The sequence below is a fragment of the Momordica charantia genome, assembly GCF_013281855.1.
Source record: "Momordica charantia cultivar OHB3-1 chromosome 8 unlocalized genomic scaffold, Mcharantia_2.0 BLBB01000008.1, whole genome shotgun sequence".
NCBI lineage: Eukaryota > Viridiplantae > Streptophyta > Magnoliopsida > Cucurbitales > Cucurbitaceae > Momordica > Momordica charantia.
In genome coordinates, this window is record NW_028275166.1 from 5,959,822 (window position 1) to 5,976,525 (window position 16,704).

General features: G+C 27.8%; 1 pseudogene; it reads left to right on the forward strand.

Annotated features, from left to right (window-relative positions):
- Positions 1-7,769: 7,769 nt before the first annotated feature.
- Positions 7,770-8,387, forward strand: LOC148209432 (protein SMALL AUXIN UP-REGULATED RNA 12 pseudogene; annotated as a pseudogene).
- The last annotated feature ends 8,317 nt before the right edge of the window (positions 8,388-16,704 follow it).

Genomic DNA, 16,704 nt, shown 5'->3' on the forward strand with positions numbered 1-16,704 from the left:
CATCCATTAACATCTCGAATTTAATCCCTTTTCAATGGTTAAGTTTAGTTTTCTTGTTAACTCTGTCTTTTATAATTATTTTTTCTAATATCAATTTATATCATATCCCTTAGAATTTTACGGTAGCTTGATTTCGCATCTAAGAGATACAAATAAAGAAAGCATTCTATTCAATGAAATATTGAGCTATAATAAATAAAATATGACGATATAAAGTATGGCAAATTATTAGCTAAATAACTTTATTTTAAATCAAAATTTATATAAATAATTAAATTAAAGCAACTTTATCTTTTCTTTAGAGTAATTAAAAAGCAACCATTACTTGCTAGTCACCTGACATATTTGATCAACAATTTGCTTCAATAAATATTTAAAATAGGTTGACGAGTTTTATCATATATATATATATATGTATATATTTTTTGACGAGAATATTCAAGAATTATTGTTATTTTAGTCATTTATAAAAAATAATTTATTATACATAAAAAACTATATGAAAATACTTTTATATTTCAAATCGACAACGAAGGACCGGTTTCTAAATTTAATATTAAATATAATTTAGTCAAAATAAAACTTTTGAAGAGAAATAGAGAGAATTAGTCAAATAAGAATGTGACACGTCAACAAATATGAACGAGATCATCCAAATTTCTCTAGCTTTGAATTTGAGCACGTGGTCAAAGCCCAACAGATAAGGCATTCATACTAATATAAGTTTGAATTATAATTTGACTAAATTGAGTATACAATATTAATAAGCTGAAAATATTATATATGGAATTCGAATTCTATTTTAGTGCTAATTTTTTATTTCATTCCTTTTTAAAATTACAAAAAATCGTTTGAAATTTGGTCCTCAGTTGCTTTTATTTTGATTCACAAATTTAGGTTTAAATTTGATTTTTTGCCCTAAACATTTAAGTGGATACGATTTTAGATCCTAAATTTTGAGATATCTATTTCAATCTTTTGAATTAAAAATAATAATTATTCACGTTTTTTAATTTTAAAATATCTATTTTAATTACGAAAAAATAATAGTTCTGGTCCTGGAAACTTATACTTAAAATTAACAGTAATTGAAATCAAAATGACAGAGCGAGCCTAATTAAATCAGTAATTGGCATATATCTCCAACGAAAAGATTGTAAACTCGATCCTCCACCCCATATTGTACTAAAAGAAATCAAAATGAGATTTAAACTTTATAAGTTATAATCGGTAATTTATTTTCGGAAAAGCAGTTGTAATTGGCAATTTATTATATATTTATTGGTAAAATATTATATTTAATTTATCTTAAAAAAAATTAGAAATTCAATTTTCTTTGTCGGGTGACAAAGATATTTGACTATCAAATCTTTCCCTTGAATTTCTCTAATTAATATCTCTATTTTTTGCATCAAATAGCTTTCCTACAAATTGAATTCAATCAATTCCCCTAATATAAGGAATTTGGTTGGCCTTTTGTTAATACTTTAATCCAAGAAATTTTCCTTGGATAATCTATCTATTTCGTTAAATGATTGGTTAGATTTATTATTCGATTGTGATTAGCTTGATTTAATGTAACAATAAATTGATTTTTTTAATTAAAAAAATTCAAAATCAATTGGCCAATCATAGACAATGATTACTACACATCTTTGTTAAAAAAAAAAAAAAAAGACTACATTACAAGTAAATAAATAATTGGAACGAAGAGATCAATCTCTCTACTATTGTATCTCTCCCTTAATTACATGTATTGGAGTTGGTTTTTAGAATATTAGATCATAAGTATGAAGTGGAAATTTCTACTGTTTAAAGGAGGTAAAAATGCCTTAATCATATTAGTTTGATTATTACAATTATTTTTTAACGATGATTTTTTGGAAGATTTAAAGATAAAATATATATATATATATATATATACACACACACACCATAGTTTTTTCCCCTCTTAGATTCAGTCTTCCTGATACTTTTATAATTATTACATGAGTGTAGGTTACTTCAATTATGTTGAACTTGAAGAAAGATTTTTTTTTAAAAAAAATATGTAGCGGTGTAATCAATTTGAACTCACAAATTTTGATTGGATATAGATATCTTAATCAGTTGAGCTAAACCTTAAGTTGACATTAAAAGAAAAAATTGATTGCATAGATGGATAAGAATGATAGTACAGAAAAGTGAAAGAACATCAGTGATATGCTCCAATCTTCTCACACTAAAACCTGAAAACAACTAAATAAAAAAGCAATTTTTTCACAAAAAAAAAAAAACAACTAAATCATAAAGCAAGTTCAACTAATTTAATATGGCTTTAAAATAGTTTGGAAGATTGCTTTAAAAAACAAGATTCTATTATTTTTAAAAACTTGATGAAGAAGATTTTATAATTTTTTTTTTGTTTGGATTATCCATTTTCTAATGATCTGATTTATTATTTTTTTTTTGGATAAAAAAATTATAAGATCATTAGAAAATGGATAATCCAAAAAAAAAAGTTTATAATAGAGAAAGAAAATTACTTTTTTAAGAAAATGGCAGTCCTAACAAGTAGGTCACATTTTATAATTTTTCTGGTTTTAATTTATATTGTTAAAATTAAGTCGGTTTACCAATAATTTCTATTGGGCTATGATTTTAGAAAGAGTGGTAGAAGTAGATATTATATTAAATTGAGGACCAGCATAATTTTTGTAGAGAGGAAAAAAAGTCATTAAATAGATCTTTAATCATTAAGAGATTCGAAAATTAGGTATTTTGGTACATATTTTTTAAAATTATTACATGAATGTATTGTAATAATTCCTCTCAAAATATTTGAGGATTCTTCTCATTGATTAATTAAGATAAGAAGAGTATATAAAGGACACAATTAGCCCAGTAGGCAATAACAAATAAAATAAACAAAATGCTAACTAACTTCTGCTATAGGAATAATATTCTCTCTAGTAACAATATTAGTTATCATCCCTTTAAGAAAGACTAAGCCAAGACGATGGTATTATTGAGATATCGCAAGATCCTTTTAGCAGTAACAAGATATGCAAAATGAGACAATTCAGTATCCAAAATAAAAACTTAGAATTTAAAAATTATGCTATAAGTTCCTAAATTTTTTAATTTTATGTTTAATATGTCTCAGACTTTAAAAGCGTCTTACCATAGGTCTTTTAACTTTCAATTTCATGTTTGTTAGGTCTTTGACCTATCCTACACTCTAAAGGTTTATCACTTTTTTAAAAAATGATTCCAAAATTATGTAAAAATTTTGAAAACAACAAAATCAAATTTTTTTTTGTTTATTGTTCTCGTTTCTAGATTTTCCATAAAACATAAATAAATGTATTATTGTATATTGTTGATTAATAAAATGCACAATAGATATTAAAAAAGACAAATTTTTAATTGCATATAAAATTTCTAAGCTTCATACATGATATTTCTGTTTATTTTTTAAAAAAAATAGTTACTAAATGCTGCTTTTATTCATTAAGAAAAAAGAAGATCTTAAATACTTTTTTAAATATATTTTGGATACAATTTTAGTAATTTGTATACTAAATTTATAATTCGGAGAAGGTACAAGAAAAAGAAAAAAAAGAGAAAGAGAACACGTTTATTTGTTTTTAATAAAATATAGAAAGTCAAAATATCCATTATCCGCGGCGTTTCATTAAATGGAGGAGGGGCAGTTTTGGGACCTGGCTGCCGGCACGTGTTTCTCGGAAGCTTCCATTTTCACTCTCTTCTGTTCCCATTCTCTGTTTCATGGCAGCTGGATTCCCAAAAAACCCACCACCCCACCATTCTCTCCTTTCTTTTCCTCCCCTTACCAACTTTTTTTTCTTTTTTTCTTTTTAAGATAACAGAATTAATAATTAAGTTTCATTATAACCTTAAATTATACACGTATTTTCATATGTTTCAATTTCTTTGATGGGAGAAATAAATACAATTACAGAGTGAAAATAGAAACAATTATCAGAAAGAATATCAACATCTTTTCAGACCAATCTTTCAATCATACATGATTTATGATTAATCCAATAAGTCATATTGCTGGAAGTTTTGATGATGTATATTTATACTTTTAACTTACTACGTTTGATAAAAAGAGAGTTGATGTAGATTGATGTGACTTTAATTATCTAGGTAATTAAGTCTCACGTCCATATATCCACATGATATAATAGTTCATATCGTCATCAAACTACTGTTTTGGATGACGTCCGTGTGCTTGCCTGATTATTAGGGATTTATACATCCACTTGATATGACATTCCATAGTAAACTACTTGAAGGCCAATCTTTATATACCAAATCATGTTTAGTTTGAGATACCGCAATTAAGACGCCGTAAAAGTTGTTTTGTTTTGATCAACATGAAATAAAGTGCTATATTTGACCTTAATTGACTTCTTTTAGTTCATGACTTAATTTCATCGGTAAAATGACTTCCATTTCTACCACGACTCTTTTACCACCTAGAAAGAGTGATCTTACTTTTTTTGTAAATAAAATATTTACAACCGTTTGAGGTACTCAAATAATCTTCCTGCAATATACCTTTTCACACTATAACACGCGTTAATGACATAATTTGTGGAGATAAAATTATCATAAAATTTTGAAAAATGTATACAAAATTGCAAAATTTCAAAAGATTTATAATGGGAGGGTTGACTTCATGAAACATATATGCATTCGTCGCCATCATATACATCAAAAGAATTAATCTTCTTCATATTTTTTGTCGAATTACATTAAATAATATGAAATTTTGCTTGAGTTGAGCGATGAAATTGAGATTGTCGACAATTTGATTCATGAACGTAAAAAGCCTCCCCGTAACACACAAAATGGAAGAATTCATAAAGAGACAACTTCGAGGATAATGTCTGTTATTTGTTGTTGGCGTGAGAAATGAACAGTGATTTTCGTGCACATGATCTAAGAATATTTTATTTTCTCAAAACCCTGAAATAGTGAATTTCTAAGCTTCACTAAATTCCAAAATCTCCAATTTCCATGAAAGAATTAGAAATTATTCAAATTCGTGCATTTTGAGTAATGTGTTTATTTAGTAAAGTTTTGATTAAATTGATTTGATGGGACAGATATTTGGAGAAACTAACTCGTATGTTACTAAGTATAATTCTATAATTACAAAATAAAGTGGATGTTTAATGTACTTAGACACGAGGTAGAGATTAACAACGTTATCTTAAACATCAAGTGAAAAAGTTTTTTTTTTTTTGGTCAAAAGAGTATGCCTCAACGCAACCAAGAAATTGTGAGTTCGATTCCCATCCCACATGTTGTTATAAAAAAAATGGGAAGGTTTTAGCATCTTGAAAGTTCACTTGTTACGCGTTATGGACCGAAGACCCGTGACACAATATGCTTTAGTGACAGGAAAATGACATGGAATATAAATTTAATTCTATAAAAAATAAATAAGAATTATAATTAGGTTAAAAAACACATTTGATCCTCGTACTTTCGTTGAAGTAACGATTTAGTCGTCTCTAAACTTTAGTTTGTAACTATTTTCATTAAAGTAACGATTTAGTCCATATAAAATTTGTAACAATTTAGTCCCAGTCGTGAAAAATCTTATTAAAATAATTAAGGATCAAATTTTATCATATAACAATTTAGCCTTTCTATAAACATATTTGGTCCCTTCTTGGTTTAATTATCAATCTATATATATAAGAAACTTAAAAAAAATTGAAATGTAACAATTAATTAGTCTTTTCTTATACATATAGATTGATGAACCAACTAGGACTAGGATTGAATATGATCCATAATAAGAGGGACAGCTGTCCTTGCTAAGGGCAATGAGACCCTTAGTAAATTGATGTAAATTTAAATTCAACTTATTCAGAGCTTCTACTTAATTACTTTCTTTCACATGCTTCTTTTTTTGCTATCCAAGGTAATACGCAGGGGCCAAATTCTCATCAAAGAATTATGGATGGGTCGTCAAAGATTCTTTAATTTCTGCAAGTTATATATGTTTATTTATGGGGGAAACGAGACAATAAGTAGGGGCCAAATTCTTCCTTTAATGAATTGGGAGACAGATCAAATGTTTCTAGATTTTTGTTATGTAATTTTATTTTGGTCCTTCAAACTTTTATCTCCCGAAAATCTTCAAGTTTTGGTTAAGTTTTATATTCTGTTGGGGAAAAATCCGTCACGTGCAACGATAGGAGCTACGGAAGGTGCAATCGGGTTGTCTTCAACGAACAAGTCATTAGCTTGGTACGTGCCCAAGAGAGTGGACGATCCGGGAGGGTGAGTTCGGTCGCACTCGACTAGCGTTAAATGGTAGGACTCTCCAACCACTCCAAATACCACCATGTGCAGTTCGGCGAGATCTTCGTATAAAACTCTATGAACAAGCTAACTGTTGGAAATAGGCTATAAAAAAACTACGCAATTACACTGATACGAGGAAGATGTGAATCTGGAATCTAATTACTGTAAATGGCAATTTCGACTATCTACTAATTTGAGTGTCGGATGCCCACTCTTCTTTTTTAGGTTTCTACACTCAATGAGTCGACTTTAAATTTGGACTCTCTCTTCAAGTTTATGACGATTTTGGATTCAATATATTTAATCTTTATTGTCTATATAAATGTGATATTGTGGGTATACATCACGCATATAATAACATGATTTTAAATATACTAGACATGACAATTTATTTTGTAAGGCCAAAGGTAGAATTTAATTGTTCAAGAAAAATTGAGTATTGAAATTGAGATTTTATAAATTAGAGGAGGACCAAAATGAATTTCTAAATAAACCTCATAAATAGTAAACGGAATGATTTACCTGCATTTTGTAAAGATTTTGTTTTCTATTTTCTGTTTAGAAAATTAAGCTTTCACTCAGTATGTTCGAACCCCACTGTCCTCCACACATTTTTGTACTAAAAAAATCTCAATCAAATTTTTAAAACACAAAATAATTTTTTGATTTTTTTTTTCTCTTTTTAAAATTTTAACTATAATTTCAAAAGTGATTTTGAAAGTAGATTTAAAAATAAAGAAAAAAATTAATAAATAAAGCTTAGTTTTTTTATTAAAAAAATATTATCAAACAACCACTCATAATTTAAAATATAAAATAAAAACCCACATGGAGTTTAACCTAACAAATTTAGTCTTTGTTTTTAATAAATCAATATATTTAATTTTATGTCTAATAGATCTTCTATCCATTCTTCATTTTCTTTAATTTACAAATTCGTTATACATAAAATTCAAATTTTAAGATTTTATTAGCCATAAATTCAATCCAATTTTATGTCTAACAAAAATCTATTAATTTTTGAAAATATCAAACAGGTCATTAAATACAAAATTCATCATCATTCATAATTCATAAATCTATTAAGCACAAAATTAAAACTTGTTAAACTTATAATTTAATTAAATCATATTTTATAACAATGCTTGTAACAATCTATTTCCGAACACACAAAATTGGAATCTACATATAAATACATTAATAGATACATGGTTGTAACTTGTAACTTGTAAGAATATACACAATAAAATAACACAAGAATTCAAAAGGGAATACGTGTTGGTCGCTGCAATAATAAAATAAAAAAATAAAAATAATAAAAAAAGAAGAAGCGGGCCCCACCATCGTACACATATGGCCTGTCCTTTGCCTTTGGCTTTGCCACATGATTTTGCTCTTCCATAAATACGCGCCACCGAACCCCCCAATTTCCCTCCACCCTCACACTCTCTCTCTACAGCTCTCTCTCTCTCTAGACCTCCAACAATTCAAATCAATGGCGGTGCGCCGATCCAACAAGCTCTCGCAGGCGGCGCCGGCGGTGGTCAAGCAAATTATGAAGCGCTGTTCGTCCAGCTTGAGGAGCAAGAAGCAGCCGCCGCCGCCGCCGCCGCCGCAATGCGAGGAGATTCCGGTGGACGTGCCGGAGGGGCACTTCGTGGTGTACGTGAGCGAGAACAGGAGCCGCTACATCGTGCCGCTCACGTTTCTGGCGCGCCCCGAGTTCCAAATCCTTCTCCAATTGGCCGAGGAGGAGTTCGGTTTCAGCCACCGCATGGGCCTCACCATCCCGTGCGAGGAGCAGGTCTTTCGAGCCCTAACCTCGGCCCTCCGATAAAAAAACCGAACCATATCGAATCGAAAGGAAGGATATAGTCCTTTTTTTTTTTACTTTGAGATCTAACCGATGATTTTAGGGTTTAGGGATCTCGAGCTTTTAGCTAGAAATTTCTCCCACATTACACAGTACAAAATTTGTCTTCCTTTTTTCTTTTCCAATTTTATTTTGTGCCTCTTGTTCTATAAATCATAATGCAGTTTCTTTTCTTTTCTTAGTGTTTCTTTTTTTTTTTTTTGTTAATTTTTTAGTTTCTTTTTTTCCTAGTGGCTACTGGCTGATCGGCTGATAGAATAGAACTGGCTTGTCTATTTTTAAAGAGCGACGAAAACGATTAGTTTCCAAATTCGATTCAATAATGCGACAGAATTGAGAGCCATATATTGAGAGAAGATAATATTATGAAATAAATATAAAGTTTATTTAGGGTCTGTTTTGGTATAGTTTATGCTTTTCGTTTTATGCCTTTAGTAACTGTTTCTAGTTTTTTTTTTTTTTTTTTTTTTTTTGCCTTTTTTACTAGAAAGGAAAACAGAAGAATGTTTAGTAACTTTTTTTCTTTCTCATTCTCTAAAATTTTATTAAAATGTACCATCTTTATATACACATTAATTTTTAAATTAAATATTAAAATTTTCATGTTATGTTTATTTTATAAGATTTGTTATGCATTTTATGAGTCAATAATGAATATTTTAATGTTTTAACTAGTGAGTGAAAATAATAAACAAAAAGCTTGATTATGTTGGTTTCCAAAATTTCTACACAAAATTGAGAAACGAAAAAATTTTAACATAAATATCAAATACTTATCTTTATAAAGAAAGCAAGAAACGGGCGCATGATATCTTCCTCACAAGGATCCTTTATAACTAAGGAACAAGTTCAATACTATTCAGGATACAAATTCATGATAAATACTTTTTCAACAAAATTATATCTCTAGTTATTTCTATTTATTGAAAACAGTGGTATATCTAACCAATCCTTGTAGCTATTACAAAGTCCTTATTTGTATTATATTTATATACATAGCTGATTTAAGATGATATTGGTGTAGCATATTCTGTTAAATAATAATAATAATAGCAATAGTCCAAAAAAGATTATGATTAGTTGTGCATATAATTGAGTGAAATAGTTGGATTAGGTTTATCATTTATGTAATGTTAAGTGAAGAAGTTGGAATATATAAAAATAGTAACAATAAATATATTTATTTTGCAAAGCTTCCGTACGATCTACACAGACTGGTTCTCTAGCTAGCTACGCGCTTCACCAGTTGTCTCTGTCCTCTCTCTCTCTCTCTCTCTCTCTCTCTCTCTCTCTCTCTCTCTCCATTTAGATTGGAGACAATAAAGCTGACACATGATAATTCTCAAATCAATATATATATTGTTTAAATATTATTTTCATTTTAATATTTTTCACTATATTCACTTTTTTTTTTGTGTAAAATATTACTTTGATTCGGAAGTTTCGGTCTCCGATCTTTAGAAAATAGTTATAAAATGTCTCTATAGTCAAACTTTCTTCGGTAGAATACTAATAAAACATTAGTGAGTTTGAAAAGTTTCTATTCGATTCTTAAATTTTAAAAAGTGATAGTTTTGTCTCCGACCTTTAGGAAATAGTTTTAAAATGTCCACAGTTTCAAATTTTCTTTGGTGTGAGATGCTCGTATGACATTGGTGAGTTGGATTTTTTCAATGAGTTGTCATTTTTCCTATTTTCACTTTCTTTCTCTTCCCTCTTTTTCCCCTCTTAAGGTTTTCTCTGTGTCTTTCTCTTCCCTCTTTTTCCCCTTTTAAAGTTTTCTCTGTGTTAAGATTTTGCAAGTAGATATCAAATTGGTACTTTTTAAAAGTTGGAGGATGGTTTAAAAAGTACCATAATAAAATGAATAAAATTTAAAAGTATAGAAATAGAAAAAAAAAAGGAAAAAGGTAAAGACTAAAATAGTCTTTAAACTTTTGCATATATTATTTTTGGCAACGTCATTAAAAAAATAAGAAAAATGAATCATTTCCTTGAATCTCAAGAATCTGCATGAAGTTGGTAAGAAATTCCCTCTCTATAATAATAATATATAGAATATATTATATGGCGTCATGTGTGTTTGATAATTCAAATATTAAAATATATTACTTCTTGAAAGTTGATAAACTAAAATTAAATAATCTTAAAAATTTTGGATGAAATTAAAATAAGATTTAAACTTCATTTCACAAATAGTGATATTGTTGGTAAATGTAAATTATACCCTTACTTTTGTAAAATTTTTTAATGGAATTGATACACGTAAGCATATAAAATGAAATTTAATAGCATGTATGTATGATTTTTAGACCAGCGAGTGAGACATTTGAAATCAGTGTAAAACTATAGGGGTGCCATTGATAAATGAGGCAAATTACATTTATGTATCCATACGTGACATTTTTCTATAAGTGGGATTCACGTATGATAAGTCTTGAATTTTAGGAAAAAATGTTTACAAATTGTGCATGTTTAGTGTCTTCTGAAATTAAATACATATGTTTCATGCATTGAATCTGGTATAAATGGGACTATTTCTTAGGAAAGATTTGTACACTTAGTTTTGGATAAATAGATGGAATTATGAAGAAATATATATGTTTTATAGGGAAAAAGGAAGGAAAAAGCAGCAATGCACCTGCTGCAGATGACACAGAGGTTATCTTAAAGCTAGCAGCGATGCGTCTGGCGCATCGCCAACACTCCAGAAACTTCAGCAATGCGCCTGGCGCATTCTCCAGAGGCTTTTGTTGACCGGGCAGTTGGAAGAAATCTCAACACATCCTTTGATCCGTGCAACCAAATGCTGTTAAGCCCATTGTAGCTACTCCACTCAAATACCCAAGATTTTCTCCACCAACTTGCAAGGTTTAACTTATAAATACCAAGTTCCATCAAGCTTCAGGGGAGCTCACTCGACATTTAAAATTCCAACTTGTTTCCTCTTTAGAATTTACGTTTTTAGAATTTGTTTTGTATTTAATTCTGCTCAACATTCCTTGAATTATTTTTATTGCAATTCCTTTTTGTTGTTATCATTTTCTTTAGATTTTGGTTCTCGATTTTAATTTAGCTATTGTAATTAGTTCTTAAACTTAATACGATATTTTATTTCAATCCACTTCTTATTATTTCTATTTTTATGTTTTTATGAGTAGCTAATTTGTTTTTCCAACCCTCTTACGAATGACTTAGTTTCTATCATTTTAATTACATCTATCAGATAGCACGGCGTTTACGCTCAAATTGCTTATCTTGATTGAGTTAATTAATCTAGTTGATTTTGCTTGTTGGCCACTTGTTTAAATCACAACAATTGAGTTTAATTCTGAAAAGGTTAGAGTCAACGGAGTTGATCAAGATAAAATGAGAAGTTACTTAGACATAAGAACTTAAACAAGATCCTAGACATAGGCTCTCTTACCCATTAAAAGTAGGTTGGAGTTTTAATTACTTAGGATTCTTCTAGTATTTTACAGACATGTTTTAAATACTGACCTAATCTTCTAAACAAACCAAAACCGGTATGGAATAGGAGTGAACCAGTTTGCAAATGGAATAGGAGTGAACCAGTTTGCAATTAGAGAGTAAATTTAGTGTGAGATTCTGATAGGTGTAATTCATTTCTCTTCAAATTAGTCAGTAGTATGAGGGTTGGTTTCAAAATTCTATTTTATTAAATTAACTAGTCCCTGTGGAGACGAACTTGGAATATTTCCAGATTATTAGTTGTGACAGTGTGCACTTGCACTCGTCCCTCTTGCTATTAAGCAGCGGCGCAACAACGTACAATTATACATATGATTATATTTTACTACATCACGATATCTATTCCTTTAGACCTATTCTTTTTAGACCTCAACCAAGTTTCAATTTCACGTGGACAAATAGCTAGTAATGATTGTTTTTAGAACAATGTTTAGGAATGGACTAGTTAACCCACGTCTTCATGTTGATTGTCACAAAAAATTTAGCAGGTTTTTTTAGCATAAAGATATATATTTTATTTATTCATCTATCCTATCTGTTAAAAATTTAATAATAATCGGTAAAAGTAGATGTGGATCAGTGAACACAAATATTATTCCTGTTTTATTAACACTCTCTTGAGTCATAAATAACCTGTTTTTTTAAAAGATCGTTGAAGTTAAAATTAAAAAAATTAATTTTAAATGCACTTATATTTTCTTTTATCTTTCCCATCAAAAGCTATACTTGAAAATTAATTTAAAAAACATAAAGCAAAATAATGTTTCTGAGCACAATGGTCAAACAAACAGCCTATAATATTCCCAAACTTTTAGAAGCTAAAGCTAATCTTCTTCCTTCCTTAATTTCTCTTCTTAAGCTAAGTACTTGCAATTTGACTTTTATGATGACTAATTAAAGTTAAATACATTTAGTCGCTCTATTTTCATTAAAATAACGATTTAGTCCCTAAATTTTAATTTACGACGATTTAGTCCATATACTTTTAAATTAGTAACGATTTAGCCATTGAATCATAATATAAAACAATTTATTTCTTATAGTTTAAAATTTGTAACAATTTAATTATTAAGTTTCGGTTTTTATCATATAAAGATTTAGTAATCGTAATTTATAAATGTGTTTGGTCCCTCCTAAGTTGGTCGATCTACATATATAAGAAATTTATCAAAAAGTATCACAAAAGAAATTAAATATTTACAAACTTTAAATTACAAGGATTAAATAGCATACTAAAGTTTAGGGAATGAGTTGTTACTAATTTTTAAATAGAGATTAAAAGAGACTAAATCGTTATTTGAAGAGGGATCAAATATGTTATTTATTTATTTATATTTATACGAAAAGTTGAAATGTAAATTTAAAATTTCCGACTCCCACACCCCTTGCATTCGATGAGATCTATATTTCCAAATAACTGAATGAATCCTATAAAGATTAAAGACAAATGTGGTGAAATTTGGTGTCGCTAAAAGGGTAGTTCTGATGTAAAATTAAGGTTTAATTAAAAAAAATACAATATTACGATTTCTGTTTTTGATATCCATAATTAATTTCACACTGATGTTGTATATTTTAATTAATTTTTATCAACCAAATAAATAAATATATATATCTTTTTTTATAGTGGTGTAAAACGTATTTAAAAGTATTTATAATAAATAAAATCTATACCATATATATTTCGCTAAAAAAATTATACTATATGTAAAAGTGACTCTCTTCATTTTGCCCATTTTCTTCTTTTAATTAATTTATAATTAATTTTTCCTTATTCGTTTATTATTATAATTTTTTATTATCTAATATAAATTGATAAATTTATCATTAATTTAAATATATGGTCAAATAAATTGGAAATATCATCTAGCACGTGTTAAAACTAGTATAGATAAAAGTATCCAACTAATACTGAAGTTATCTTGTTGTATTTTAAATTATTAATTGACTTTTTGGGTCTTGAAAATATGCTTTTATTATCAATATAATATAAGCCTTCAAAATTATAAAATAAGGTCATACTTGTAGAGGGGAGCCTAATATATATATTTGACATGTTGATCAATAATGTCACATGAGAAATTCCATGTTTTCAAATTTCAAAAGTATGACAAATGGTTTGAATTAATTAAAATTAGATTAAATGAGGATCTATCGAAATAGAACTAGTCACCATGGTTCTTGATTTTACGTAATTGTTTTGTTTTATGTTTTTAATGTCTAAATTAGACCTAATAATTTCTGTTGTTTAAGAATATAAACTATAAAGAATAAGATAAAAGGAAAAAAAATTCATTTCTTGTACCCATACTTGGCTTAATGAACTTCATTGTAATCTTAAAGTTTGTTTCATTGAGTTAAACTAAAAACTCAAATACGTGATGAAATTAATATATTCAATTAGTTATATGATTAGTTACGAGTATTATTGTAATTTACACTCAGACATTTTCATAGTTAAAGTTTGAGTACTTTTAAAACTTGACTACTTATATTTCGTTAATTACGTTTTTTATAATTTTCAAATTTAACGTTGAAGAGGTATTAGTTCCATCCTTGCTGAGTTTAGAAATTAACCCCAAGTAATTGACATTTTGAGTAAAAAATAGGGGTAAAATCGTTTTTAAAATTTTATGAATATTCTAAACTTGTTCAAAATGAAAGTAATTTTTTTACGTCGGCAAGTGAAAAAAAAAGAAAAAAGAAAAAAGAAAAAAAATAAATTTACTCATCCACGTAAAAGAAAACGAGAAAAATGAGTGCGTTTTTTTTTAGCAATTTGGTAAACAGGTAAAGAAGATTTCAAAGGTGTTGGTGGGAGGTGGACCATTTTATTGGAATGGTCCAGCCCAAAACTGACACCGTGTCAATGGTCCAACCGCCCATCTCATGATTTAAAAAAAAAAAAAAAAAAAACTGCTCAAAATTTCAACAGAACATTTAATTCGGAAAAAAACAAACTAATTTTCTTCCCCTCGCCGACTGAATAATTTTCTTATAAGCAAAATTTTAGTCTAATTTAACTCAGCTCAAAGATCCAAATTTTAACTTAAATGACATGTTAATCGGTGTCTAATTTAACCCCTTAAAATATATATATCATTTTGTATGTTCAAATTCTTACCTCTATATATTGTTCTACTAAAAAATTCAAATCATCGGATATCGTTTTATTTATAGTATTTATAAAATTTATGTACCAAAGATGGAAAAATTAGAAAAATTATCCGTCTGGTAGACAACATTAAATTTTGGTTAGTTATTTAAGGTAATTTTGACTTATTGAGATACTTGCTTTTCATAATATACTACAATTCAAATATAGAAATAGGAGTTTGAATCTACCCTCACGAGTTAAATTATAATCACAATTGTCATAAATAAATTAATAATTTTGTTTTGTTATATTACAAGTTTAACCTATAAATTTAATAGTGGTCAATATGTCTTATGTCTTAAACTCTAAGGTGTTTAATATGTTTTCTAAAATTTCAAATTTATTACTAGTTTAAAATGTCTAATAAATCATTGACATATTTAATATATACTTTTTTAAATTCATGGATCGAATAGAAAAGGAATAAAATTTTACCTCCAATAAAGTTCCAGTATTTTAATTTAGTGTCTAATAAAATTTGGTCAACAAAATTTAAAAAGTGTCAAACAAGCCAATAATTTGATACTTCCAAGAATTTAGGTAATTTCAAAGTTGAAGAACTTTAAGACACAAAATTGAAAGTTTAAAACTTATTAGATTCGCATAAAAAGGGAAAAAAAATATGCTTTTTTTTATGGGGAGGGATTAAATTTATAATTTAATAATAAACTTTATCATGTCATGAAAAATAACAATAATAATAAACTGACTTAAATAAAAAGTGATAATAATGATCTAATAATAAAACACGATGTGAACTGAACGTAGAATCCTGGGTTGGTTTGGTTGAATCGGTCCGAAATGGTAAAGACTTCGGTGGAGGGGAGCCCATACACGTGATTTCTTCCACCGCCGGTTCGCCAGTTTTTTTCCTTTTATTTTCTCCTTCTCAATTTAATTATAATTGTTTTAAGGCTATGATCCAACATATACGGGTATGTTGAGGATTAATTTTGCCGTGATTAAAATTATTTTTGCTATTCTTAATCTCACTAGTGAAATCTTTATTAAAAAAGAAAAAAAAATCACTGACATTTCGCCTAGTGGTGCAAATATTAGATTTTACATTTTTTCACGGGCTTTTAACCTAATAAATTTAATAATAATTAATATTATAAAAGTGATTTTTATATAATTATTTTAATGATGGTTACACATTTTTTTCAAATGATTTTTATATAATAAAAGATGATTTTCAGTGGCTAATATTTTAAATTTAAAGAGAGAATTTGATAAAAGTGGGAGAGGAACAAATTCTTAGAAAGAGGAATTTTATAGAATGGGAGACAATAATTTAGATAGGAAATAAACTTAGAAATGAGATTAGAACTAAAAATTAAAAATTTAAAGAGGGATTACATAAATTTTAGAGCAAAAAATTAGAGGAAATAAACAAAATTAAAGATAAATAAAGTTAGAAAAGTTTTAGAAATGAAAAAAACAAAGAAATTTCTCCAGATTTAAGGTAAAATAAGGTGAAATAGAAAGATAAATTTGAAAGTTAAAATAATAATCATTTTAAAAGCTAATTTTCTATTCGTTTTCTTTTTACAAAGAATCACTTGAGAAACACCTCCTAATGGTTTGTTTGGAATCGATGTTAGAAGGAATGATTTGAAAAAAAATAGATTTAAGAATAATTGATTTTAAAAAATTACCACTAAATCATTTGTTTAATATGCTAAACATGATTAATGGAAATAGAAGTGATTCTGGCAATGGCAAAAGTGATTCTGACTCTTACCATTGTCAAAATCACGTCCATTTCTCTCAATCGTGTTTGACAAATAAAAAGAAATGATTTTAAGAAAATTTTAAATTACTCTAAATTAATTTTTAAAGTACCACT